Below are 12,205 nucleotides of genomic sequence, written 5' to 3'. Positions count from 1 at the left end.
GTCTTCATTTTGGAGCTTGGAGAGGGGTGAAGAATACACCACAAAAATATAACTCTTACACTTTCTTAGTTTTAGGTAGTATAGTATAGTATAGTTTAATTAGGAATGTGTGTTATCCACTCTTGCATATTGGTTAGATTAGAATGAAGATAGAGATGAAGAAGGAGGGGTTGAAACTCATGTGACAAGCGTTATCTCTTCTTCAACTCTTTATCTTTTGTACTGGATTCTTAAGTATGGTTAATATACAAGTTTTGGATTTTATGTTTATAATGTGCTTCTAAAGTTTATGCCTTGGGTCTTGGCTGAACATTCTATGACTGTATTGTGTTCATTTTTTGACTATTTGATACTATTATTTTGAACAAGTCATTTTGCACTTTTGCTTATCTAATCATAATTAATTTGGTACTATTAATTGTGATTATCTAAAAGTATTGTTTTTTCAATGAAAATTGGGATTTAACACTATGATGTGAGACGCGGAAGCTAACGTAGGATCTTAGAGGGCACGTTGACGATTTGATGGAGTTGAACCCAAATTTGGACCACTCAAGAACGAATTCAACGGTAGAGGACGCCACAATCAAGTGTGATCGCTTGATTGATAAGTCAATAAGCAACCTAGGATCAACTCTAGGATGTTCAATAAGCGAGACCCCCGTACAGCTCAGTGCCCCAATCCGTCGTTTGGAGTTTGAACACTTGCAACTTCAATAGTCAGCAATACTTTAGTAGTCTTGCAAGGATTTTCCAACTCAATTCCTTCAATGGGCGATTTCTCTTGGGCTTGGATGGCATGAACCAAGGCTTGAAGCGACTCCTTGAATCTCTTGACTCGTGCTCGTATCACTGGGCCTTGGGACACCTTCACAGGGTCTACTTGAGCACCATAGGCCCTGGGCTCAACCGCATCACACTAGTTCAAGAAGAGCTAAACCTGGGAAGTACACTCACGGGAGTAGAAGTGCATCTTTGTGGCTTTAGTGACTTGTTTCATGTAATTTCATAGAGGTAATGAACTTGTAACTAATTTTATAACCACAAGAGTAGATATGGATCAGTTATAAGTATGGATGATTCACTACGAGAGTAGGTTTCATGTGCATAAGAAAATTATGCCATAGCTCATTGATCCAAAAATTACATTTGCATGAGTAGTTAGGGATACCATAGCCTAAGGAGCTTTCATTTGCTATTTTCTCACACATTTTGGCTTAGTTTTATTTTCTTTATATTGTTGATTATCTAAATAATAAAGGAAATTTAGTAGTGCCGGTAATTTTTCATTTTTCCCTGTGGGTTCGACTCTTAATATCTTATACTCAATCTCGACATGTATACTTGCAGAAAATCGTGTGTGTGATATTTAGGATTTTGTAAATGTAGAACTTGATTGTTGAATGAACTTAATTGTTATACACATACTCAGCTCTCGTCAGTTACATAGTAAGTTGCAAGCCAAAATCAAAGATTTGTGAGGTAGATCTGCAAACTACGCCTCACGGATTGGGTCACAATTCTTCTCTTTTTACAGGTTTTGCACTTTTTGACCAATCTTCATCATTGCTCTATTTTTATATCAAATTCAACTACAAATTTCTTGATGATGGAAGTCAAATTAGCTTTTATTCAAAACATGAAAATTGTAACACATTGAGCTAGCTTTTCAATGCATTAATAATCATCTCATTTGGATGTCTATATGATGGTAAATGAACAAAATACTCTTAACTGGTGAATCACTTGTTTCAACTTTTGACAGCAAATATCCTTGACTATATTTCAATATTTTGACTATGAAAACACATGAATTAGCTTTCAATGTTTCATAAGAATTGTAGAAAAATGTCTTAACTTCAAAATGTTTCAAGAATCATATCAATCTAATGCTTGTAGCTTGAGTTATAGCTAAAATATCATAATGTGTCAATACTGTCAAACTTTCCTTCTTTTGCACTTGAATGCATTTTACTCTTTGAACATTTTACACTCTATGTTTCACTTTAAATCACTTCCATTTATCACAAATCAATTAAAATGATATTTTCTCAATTCATGAAATGCCAAAACCTACAGAAACATCACAAATTTGCACATTAAACGATACTTTTGCATGTTTTGGTCATAGAACACTACTTGCATAAAAGAATTCATAAAGGAGTTCAATTCTTCTATTTTTACATAAAAACACACCAAAAATAAACATTAAACTGCACTAAAAATATGTAAAATATATGCTAATCATTTTCTATATTAATTATTAGTTATCTAAGAATTGTTATATAAGATTGGTATGTATTAATTACTTTACTTCATGTCTGGTTAAGAATGTATTCTGGAATTTGTTAGGATAATAAAACATGTTCTAATGACTTTGCAAACGGGAAAATTTGTTAAGATTACAGTTTATGAAAGAAGGACAAAATTGCAGAAAGCTTTAAAGAGCTAGGGTCAAAGTAGAAGCCTTAATTAATGATGGGGTAAACTTTAGAGGAGAAAAGGAAATTTGGACAAGTTAAAAAATAGAGAGAGAGAGAGAGAGAGAGAGAGAGAGGCAGAAGCAGAAACAAACAGAGAAAGAGGAGGGTCAAACCTCCCCTGCTGCAGTGTCGTCGACGACTCTCTTTCTAGTTGATAATCAGCCTTGGTCGGCTAAAGATGGAGACACTAACAACAATGATGGTGATAGATGCAGATGATGTTGAATGAAGGTGGTACTGGTTGTGGTTTGTACTTAGGGTTTTCAAGGAGACAGAAATTATGATTTTTTGTGATTTGATAGGATTGTCAATGGTGCTGAGCTAGTTCGAGCTTAGTCTGTTCAGACTGAGAAAAAGCACTATGAGCCTAATTTTTCATTAAGATGGGCTGAGTTTGAGCCTAAATATTAAATCTAAATTAAATATGAGCCAAGTTTGGGCCTTATTAGGCTCAAACTCGATATAGGTTCGACCCTTTAATCTACATATATATGTGTGTATATATATATATAATTTTATGTAATATATTCTTAATATATATGTGTATATATATGTATATATATAATTTTATGTAATATGTTCATAATTTGATATATATATATATACAATACTAGTACTTTATACTTACGAGTTATGTGTCAAAATATATTAATATATATAAGAAATATTAAATAAACAAAATTATGTCAAAAGATTTAGAGAACAAATCTTAGTATGAGCAAATTGAGAATCTTTGAAAATGTACTGACTGTTGATCATGTTTTATTACCATTTTTATGTAGTTTGAACTAATTGGACATATTATTGTTGGAAAATTCTTAGTTTATATATATATTTTTAATGAACAGTTACTAATTCGTGTATAGTTTTAATGTTTTGGTCTTGTGGATATTAAATTAATTTTAGAACTTAATAGTTATAGTAACTATATCAAGGAAATTAAGGAGCAATAAGTGAGTTTGGACCAAACTCGAATTTGACTCATAACCTGAATATTTTGTAAACCAAATATGATCTTCACATTTATCAACTGGAAAACCAAAAGTGGTACTAAATATACGAGTTAAGCCTGAACTTGTTAAAGTCTAGATCAAATGGCCTGATTGACAAGCCTATAATTTGGGGAAGAAAGGATCCAAGTGGGAAACGAGTCAAGTTGTTGGTTTTGGGTCTATCCATTTTTTTTAAATTGGGTCAAGTTCATTTAATTAGTTTGGGCCAAACAATAGTTGGGCATCTAAGCGAGTTGTTTAATTTAAATGTTAGGCTAGTAGATGTATTTCTTATTTAATTAACCTAAATGGGCTAGTATTAGTTACATTGTCATGTCACTAATAAGATTAGGGCAAAAAAAACAGAAAATCCCCTTGTGGTTTGGGATTCAATCATAACACCCTCTCATTATTTGAAAAACCCCAACATAATCCCTTATAATTTGGATTTATTTGGAACTTGAATGGAAATCATCCAAACTAGCAAAGTTTGACATACGCGTCAACGGTAATTTAGTATTTTCACTTGTTCTTTCCTTAATTTCTTTTGGGCCGTGTTCTTCTCTGCTATTATATTTTTTCTTTTCCTTTCCTTTCCTTTCCTTTTTTGTTTCTTTTCTTTTTCCAGTTTTTTCTTGCTTAAGTTTCACAACCAAGATCCTCAAATCTATTTTTTTTTCCTTTTTGCCTAATGCTGGTGCAGCAAATCTGAAACCACCACTACTGCCATCTTCTCTGCTGATCGCCAAATCCACCACCCTCGCCATCGACCCTCCCCCTCTACCACCACTACTTCATCCTTCTCTTTTTCCATCTCCCGCCAGCCCCTATTCCTCGCTCCTTCCTCTTCCATCCTCCTCCTTGCTCCCCAACAACCACCCTCACTTATTCCTCCCTCCCCTTTCTCTTGCCCTTGTTCCTCTCTCCCTCTACCTTCTTTCTTGCCTATTCTTAAAACTTTCTTTGTCGCTGCGACATACCGCTACCACCTTCACTCATATCTTTATATTAAGAACTTTCTTGCAACACCAAAATTTTATGCAAATTCCTATATTGAATTGCCCTAAAAACCTAGATTTATTAGTCCCAAGAGTAACCCATTTACATAATCTAGGGATTGAGAAGAAGAAAACAAAACATAAAAAAAGAAAGAAGAAAAAAAAACTTGCTGATTTGATTTTAGAAGGTCTTAGGACTGATTTCTATTTCTGGTCAGCTGCAATGGATCTAGTAGCTCCGGCAAATTTCTTGTGAAGAATGCTCTAGTAGCTCGTTGGAGAAGAAGTTTTTTAGTAAATTGCAACTAAAATTCCTTGATTATCTTAAAAGAAGAAGAGAGAAAGAAAGGAAGGGGGAAAAAAAGAAGGGGATTAGATGAGTTTGCAGTTGGACACATCGGTTTGGTGATGTTGTTGGTGCTTGGAAAAGGAGAGAGAAAACAAAACTTTGTTGAAAGAAGAGAGAGAAATGGGATTTTTTTTTTGCTTTGTTAACTTTGAAGGATATTAGATTAGTTTCCCACGTAACAAAACTTTGTTGAAAGAGGAGAGAGAAATTGGAATTTTTTTGCCAGCTTTGAACCTGTACTTTGAAAGAAAAAATGTAAATTGGTGTTGTTTATTTAATCGGGTGGAACAAATTGGGAGGACAACAAATTTCAAGAAATTGCAATTATGCATCTCAACTTGACTTTTATCTTCAGTGAAGTAAGAAAATGTTCAAGAATTGTACTTGAGTCCCTCAGTAAACTCTTGGTGTTTCTTAAATAGGGGTAGTATAGATATTTCACATAATTCTGTCAATAATGATGGTTTCCGCCCACCTCTCAAATTAGTCCAAAGTACAAGAAGTTGTTTTAGATGTTTTTAAATGATAGGGGCGTTTTATGACCTTTAACCAAATCACAGGACAATTTTTTGTATTTTACCCATAATATTATCTAACTTGATCCAAATTTGGTTGGTTGAGCCTAATAATTAAAATGTGGATATTTTATGATAATTAAATTATAAAGGCCCAATACAACTTCTTATAAAAATTGAAACATTTTTATCAAGACCCAAGTTCAAATGAAAGGAAGCCAACTGTTAGATGGTCCTAGCACTTGGGCCAAATCCAAACCCAAATCTGACCCAAATTCTTTTGGGCCCGTTCATATACAATGACAAATTATTTCATGGAGAATTAATTAATAGCCACCTTCTATAAATGGAAAGTTTCCACTTTGGGAAACTTTTAAATACTCTTTATAGATTGCACAGGCATGAATAATAGGATACTTAAAACCATGGAATGTGTCCTATGAATGAGGAATGTAAACTAACTAGGACTAACGTGTATCTATTATAGATACAAAGCAAGTGTAAGGAGCGTTAGAAATATCTCACATGAGTGGTTCGAAATAGGTGATATCTACCCTCTGTGTTTTCTAAAATGTTAATTGATTATTTTCTCAAATAAATGCTTTATTTTGTTATATGCAAAATGGATCATATTTGCCTATTTGAAATGTTTTGCTATGCTATATCCTATGAAATGAGTGGCATATTTTCATGAAATGAAAGAAATGTGTATATTGATAAGTGCTTGTTTTGCATATTTATGTGTGGTTAATTATGTGTATTTTAGGGTGTTTTCATTCAATTTCAAGTCGAATAGCTAGGTTTTTAGTTAAGTTTTGTATTTTGGTGGTTAAGTGAGAAAATTTGCATTTCTATGGACTTAAGTGTAGAAATTTCATGTTTCTATAGGTTTTGATAATTCAATCATCAATTGAAGGGAAGTGAGAAGATACTTGCATGATTGTTGATGATTTTAAGTGGAGATCATGTGACATGAAGGAGCAAGGGATGAAATGCAAGCAAGAAACAAGAAGAAAAGCATTGGCAGCCATAATATATTTTGGTACATTGGCTATAACTTAAGTTACAAAGCATGGATTGAGATGATTCCTAAACCATTTTAAAGCTAAGAGGAAGGGTTACAATTCTCACGTTTTCATAGCCAAAAGTCCAAATTACTGAAGTGCTTTTCTCCTACAATGCTTTTTGACCAGTCATTAGTAGCCATAGCTCAGTCCTTAGATCTCAAAATGACTTGATTCTTGCATCATTGGAAAGCTGTTTCAAAGGGCTACAACTCTGATGTTTTTCACAAGAGCTAATTTAGCTTTCTTCACGAAGAAATTTCATATAAATCTGGACCAGGATTCCTGGACGGATTGTAGGCAGAGAGCAAAAGACTAATGAAGAACAAAGCAAAATGATGGATCCGTGGACTTGAGATCGGCATATCACCTCGTGGATCCTCTTTGAAGGTTGTTTTTGAGCAATTTCTCAGTAGAAATAGGGAGTAATCCAGCTGACAATCCGCGCATGATCCGTGGACTTGAGGTCGGCATATCACCTCGTGGATCCTCTTTGAAGGTTGTTTTTGAGCAATTTCTCAGCAGAAACAGGGAGTAATCCAGCTAACAATCCGTGCGCGGATTGTCAGCTAGATTCGAGTCAGAAAAACAGCGCAACTTGTGCAACTTACACAATAATTCAGCCTTTCATTTTCCCTATAAATGGGACTTCTCTTGGAAGATTTTTGCAGAGAAAAGAGGGGAGAAAAACACCATCAAAATGTAGATCTAAAGCTAGAAATCCTTAGTCTTCTTAGTCTAGGTTAGATTAGTGTAGGATTAGCTTACAATTAGTGGGTTGCTTTCAATTCTTGTATTAGCTCAACAAGGGAGCAAAGGGAGATGAAGATGGAGAAGTTGAGCTCTAGTGACAAGGGGTTGATCTTTTCTAACACTTTTAACTCTTATATTTGATTCCTTTGTTAGTTCTAATACAAGATTGGATTGTATTCTCATTTGCTTCATGTTTAACTAAAGTTTCATGACTTGGGTTGGATGAACTTGCTATAATTTGTTTGTGTGATTTGCTTGGAAGGTTGATGCTATTACTTTGAGTTAGTTATTTAGCACTCTTGTTCTTACAATCATGATTAACTGGCCATTAATTGTGATTATTTGAAGATATTGGATTATCAATCAAAGTTGTAACTTAATGTTAGTTCAAGGAAGTGCTAAACTTAAGAAGTACATTCACGAGAGTAGATGTGCACCTTTGTGGCTTGTTTTATAATAATTTCATAGAAGTTCATAAGGAAAGACTGGTTTCACGTGCATAAGGAAATTAAACCATAACTAACCAAGGTACTAGTGTTCAATTACCCAAGTAATATTGCTAGCAAAGAGTGGTTAGGAATTCCATTCCCTAGGAGCTTTATATTATTGATTTACTTCCTTTTTGTTGTATGTTTGTAGTTTACATTTACTTTTTCGCATTAGTGAGCATCTAAATAATAAAGAAGTTCGAATAGCATCAGTAATTGATCACTCTTCCCTGTAGGATCGACTTTTAATACCCTATACTCAAACATGACCTGTATACTTGCAGTTGCGTGTGAAGTATTTAGGAAGTTACAAATTTAAAACTTGAGGCAGAGATTATTTTTATATACACATCTCACACCTATCATATATGATGTGTGAAATGATTTTACATCACAAAAAGGTCTAAACGGTTATGAAATAGACGATAGGGGTTATAGTCCTATCACACATGATGATCAAATGAAGATCAAGGAAAATGATTGATCGGCTATGAATAGTCATGATAGCCATTGTACCTAACTGATTGACTCATGTATGAGTAGATCAAGTGAAGATCAAAGAAAATACTTGATTTACCGCCCTCCTGCAAGGGGTTAATCTCTAAAGTGAGTACTCAGAATCCGAATATTGCATGTACTTATTTATGAACTATGTTAACGAAATGAGATGATATGTTTAATATGTTTTATTAATGGTCAAGCTGTGATATCAATATACGTATGTTACATTACGTGATTCGATGCCACTCAATTCAATATGATATGTTTATGTATATTAATTAATGTTGCAATTGCTTTTCAATTAACTATGCATGTGATATGGTGTGACAAGTGTTACAAAAGTATATGATATATATATATATATATATATTAGCTAATGATCTGTCAGTAAATGCTGACTATTGAGCATCGTGGCGCTCAATCCATTCTCTTTTACAATTTTGTAGAGCTTCTGAGAGTTACGAGGTGGTATATATTGAGGACCAAGAAGATGACTCCTACTAGTTACATGAAATATTAAGAAATGGACTTTAAGGATTTAAATGTTATGTAGTATTGGATATATACCAAAATACTTTTAAATTTATGTTTCTATTAGTTGATTGAGTGTGTGGACCCAAAGTGGATATATGTTAATTTCTTATTATTAGATATGTACCGCACTTTATGTAGTCTTATTATGGAGTACTAGGAAGGGATCACTGCGCGATGCACGGTGTGAAGTTACAAGGTTAATATGCCCAGAACTGAGGTTGCAGGGTTAATATACCCAGAGCCCTTAAAGGCTGCCTTTTCCAATTAAAAATCAATTTTTTATATCATTTTCTTTGTGTGGTTGATAATTGAAGCATTTTGTCGACATTTCACTTGTGATTAATTTTGGTGCAAATTAAGATAGATAAGAGTTAACAAAGGAAATAATACTAATAAAGTTGAAGAGTATAATAACACGTATAATTGAGGTAGGCTCTGTGACGACCCCACCTCCCCCTAAGGCGTACCAGAGGGCTCGGCGGGCCGCCTGCCCAGCTCTCGCCGGGACTCAATCGTTCGCTACAGTCCTCAATTAAAAATTGAAATAAATCACAAGAATAAATAGGGCATTGATCCGAACTTAAAACGGAACTTATATACATTGCCAACCCAAAAAAAAATATAAACATCAAATATACAAGGGTTCTCAATCCTTCATACGTCCAGCCCGTGCCAAGCACTAGGCGAGAACCACTACAAAAGAAACAAAAGAAACAAAACTAGATTGGCTAGTCTATCTCAAGCTCACGTCCTCGCTCGCCTTCCCCTGTAAGGAAAACAAAACTAAAGGAATGAGCTAAAAGCCCAGTGAGGTTCCGAACACCTAATCAGATAATCAATCCAATACATTAAACATGGAGTATCAATAATTCAAGAAACATTTACAATGGAAAGCGATAGTGACACATTCATTAAAAGGATACGGCTCACAAGGAGCAATTTGTTATTTCGTTCATTCATCCTCCTGACATTTCCCCTTATTCCTCCAATCATTTGAAAATGCATTTTTCGTTTATCAATAAACCCTCGTTCGTTCGTTCGTTCATTCATTCATTCATTCACCCCCGTCCTGCCCGTTGGCCAGTCTCCACCAACCTACAGGGTAATACTCGAGTATACCAAACGTTCACCCAAGTCCCTAATCGCCCGACCGAGTCCGCTTCTGGCTCGAGACGACCGGTAACAAGGGCCAATGGCCAGTTCAGCCCAAAAGGCTTACATTCATGCGCAAGTAACATTTCAACCATTAAATCCTTGAAAATTGCACAGTTATTTAGGTCGAGTGCGATAAAGTACACACTCGCCTAGAAAGCTCGTTTTGAAAATCATTAAAAGCACTTAACACATTAGCAAATAATAACCACAAGCCATAGAATCAAATAAGGAACACTCACCTAGAAATGCAAAATATCGTGCAAAATATCCTTCCGGATATTACCCTTAATCACCAATGAAACCTAAGGTTGAACAAGAGAACATTATTATAGTTTATCGAGCAAAACATTTAAGGAAACAAAGAAACCCGACTAATTAAGAGTAAAACGTGTAAAGATGACTTTCAAGTAAGAAGAGGGTTGTTTGAACCCAAGGATGAAAAATCATGTTTTAAAATGGAAAACCGGTCATGGTATTGGCCTAACAAAAGTATACAAGTTCAAATAGAAACCTAGCCCTCGAGCGAAAATTTGGGCAGCACGCCCTTTGTGTTTACCTAATTTTCCAGCCATTTTGGCTTCATTATCATTCCTCAACCACAACCCAACATCACACATAAGCAATTCAAGTCAAGAGCCGTTCCATAGGCTCACAATATCATAAGAATAAGAAATACAGTAATAACAAGTGCAGAAATTCAATTTAGCAAAAGACAGATTTGATGTATGAAAGCGGAAATAACTTATCCGAGGCTACGCTTATCGGATTAAGACACAACCTATGCCGTTTCGAAGCTAAGACTCAGGGCTACAATGTTCATGAAGGTTACTTAGTCCAGTTTCTAGTGTAACTTGGTCAAATTCTCGAATTACTAAACCAGAAACCAATTCATCGGCTGTTTAAACGCAGAACACTGTAATGGACATAACTCAGAGTACACAAGTCCGAATCAGGTGTTCTTAGAGGCATTTGAAAGCTAATTCAGAATTCTACAACTTTCATGAAAACCACTCAGTCCAGTTCTCACCCTAACTAGGTCAAAATTACCAAAACAACTCCAGATTTTCCAGTTCGAAATTCACTGCAGTAGTCCTGATTCTTTCAGTCATATCTCAGCACACACAACTCCAATTCAAGTGATTCCAAAGCCATTAGAAAGCTAAGATACAAGGCTATAATTCGTAAGAAGACATCAACAACCAAATCAGTAGTATTCCTGGTCAAAACATCCAATTACAGAAGCTGATTATCAGTTTCGGATAAATACAGGGAAGTAGGGGTATTTTGGTCTTTTCACAGGCTACGTTGCTCCGATTGAGCTGAAATTTTACAGACAACTATAAAACATCATTCCCTACAACTTTCATGTTTTGGACTAAGGCCAAATCAGCTCCCAACATGTTCGAATTTTCAGACTAATTTCGGACAGAAATCTTGACAGAAAAGGAACACTTGAAGTTCATTTAAATTCCACCCAATCAAACGAATTTCCAGCCGTTCAAATCAGTTCCTAGCTAGTTAGATTCAACTTCCAATCATCAATCATATGTTTTACCACAAGAATCAAGAGTTAGGAAATTGGTTTACCTCAAATCCTTAAGCATACCCCCTAGCTGGCCGATTCTTTGAGGAGATGTATCCTTGAGCTCCAACTCTCCAACAAAGTTCCCTTTCTTTTTTTTCTTTTTTTTTTTTTTCTCTCTTCTCCTAGCTCACCCGATGCTGCCTTTCTTCTTCTCCAAGCTCACGGTAGCTTGTTCTTGGTGTTGGCTTTGTTTGTTTTGTCTTATGTCCTCCTAACTTAATAGCTAAGTCTATTAATAGTAAAGCAAAACAAGAGATGGGTCATGGGCTTGGGTAATTAATGGGTTTATGGCTTAGGCTTCTAATGAAATTAAAACTTAAAGGCCCAACACTAAAACTCTACTTGATCCAATGTAATTAACCCATTGGTTTACTTAGTTTAATTAAAACTAACTTAAGCCCACCAACCCAAGGTACTAATCACTCAAACCCCCGTACTAAACATGCATGGATGCACATACAATCACGAAAATATTAATTGGTTGAATTTAATTTAAACTTAACGGTTTAGTTTTGAAAGTAGGATTTTAAGGATTCAATTAAATTTTTCACTTTTGGTATGTAAAATACTCTTTGAAAATTAAAACACATGGTAAAATATATTTTTCACACAATAGCTACTATAAATATCCATATTTAATTTATTTGAGACAATTTGGAATCCAGGATCTCACAATCATAATGCACCTCAAATTTAACATGTACGCACTTATCCTAAAACAAATGATTTAAAAACGATACTCACTTATAAAATCTCTGAAAATTAAATGATTAATTGATTGAAAGCAA

At 34.7% G+C, this 12,205-nt stretch overlaps 1 long non-coding RNA gene across 1 annotated transcript; it reads right to left on the bottom strand.

Annotated features, from left to right (window-relative positions):
- Positions 1 to 9,197: 9,197 nt before the first annotated feature.
- Positions 9,198 to 11,917, bottom strand: LOC140012548 (uncharacterized). The gene is made up of 3 exons (XR_011819732.1): positions 11,420 to 11,917; positions 10,072 to 10,134; positions 9,198 to 9,443 (listed from the first exon to the last, which is right to left on the bottom strand). It is a non-coding gene; the product is annotated as an uncharacterized lncRNA (long non-coding RNA).
- Positions 11,918 to 12,205: the final 288 nt, after the last annotated feature.

This window comes from Coffea arabica, chromosome 8e (genome assembly GCF_036785885.1).
Source record: "Coffea arabica cultivar ET-39 chromosome 8e, Coffea Arabica ET-39 HiFi, whole genome shotgun sequence".
NCBI classification, from domain to species: Eukaryota; Viridiplantae; Streptophyta; class Magnoliopsida; order Gentianales; family Rubiaceae; genus Coffea; species Coffea arabica.
The sequence above is the reverse complement of the archived record's forward strand: the minus strand, read 5'-3'. Positions and strand labels throughout refer to the sequence as shown.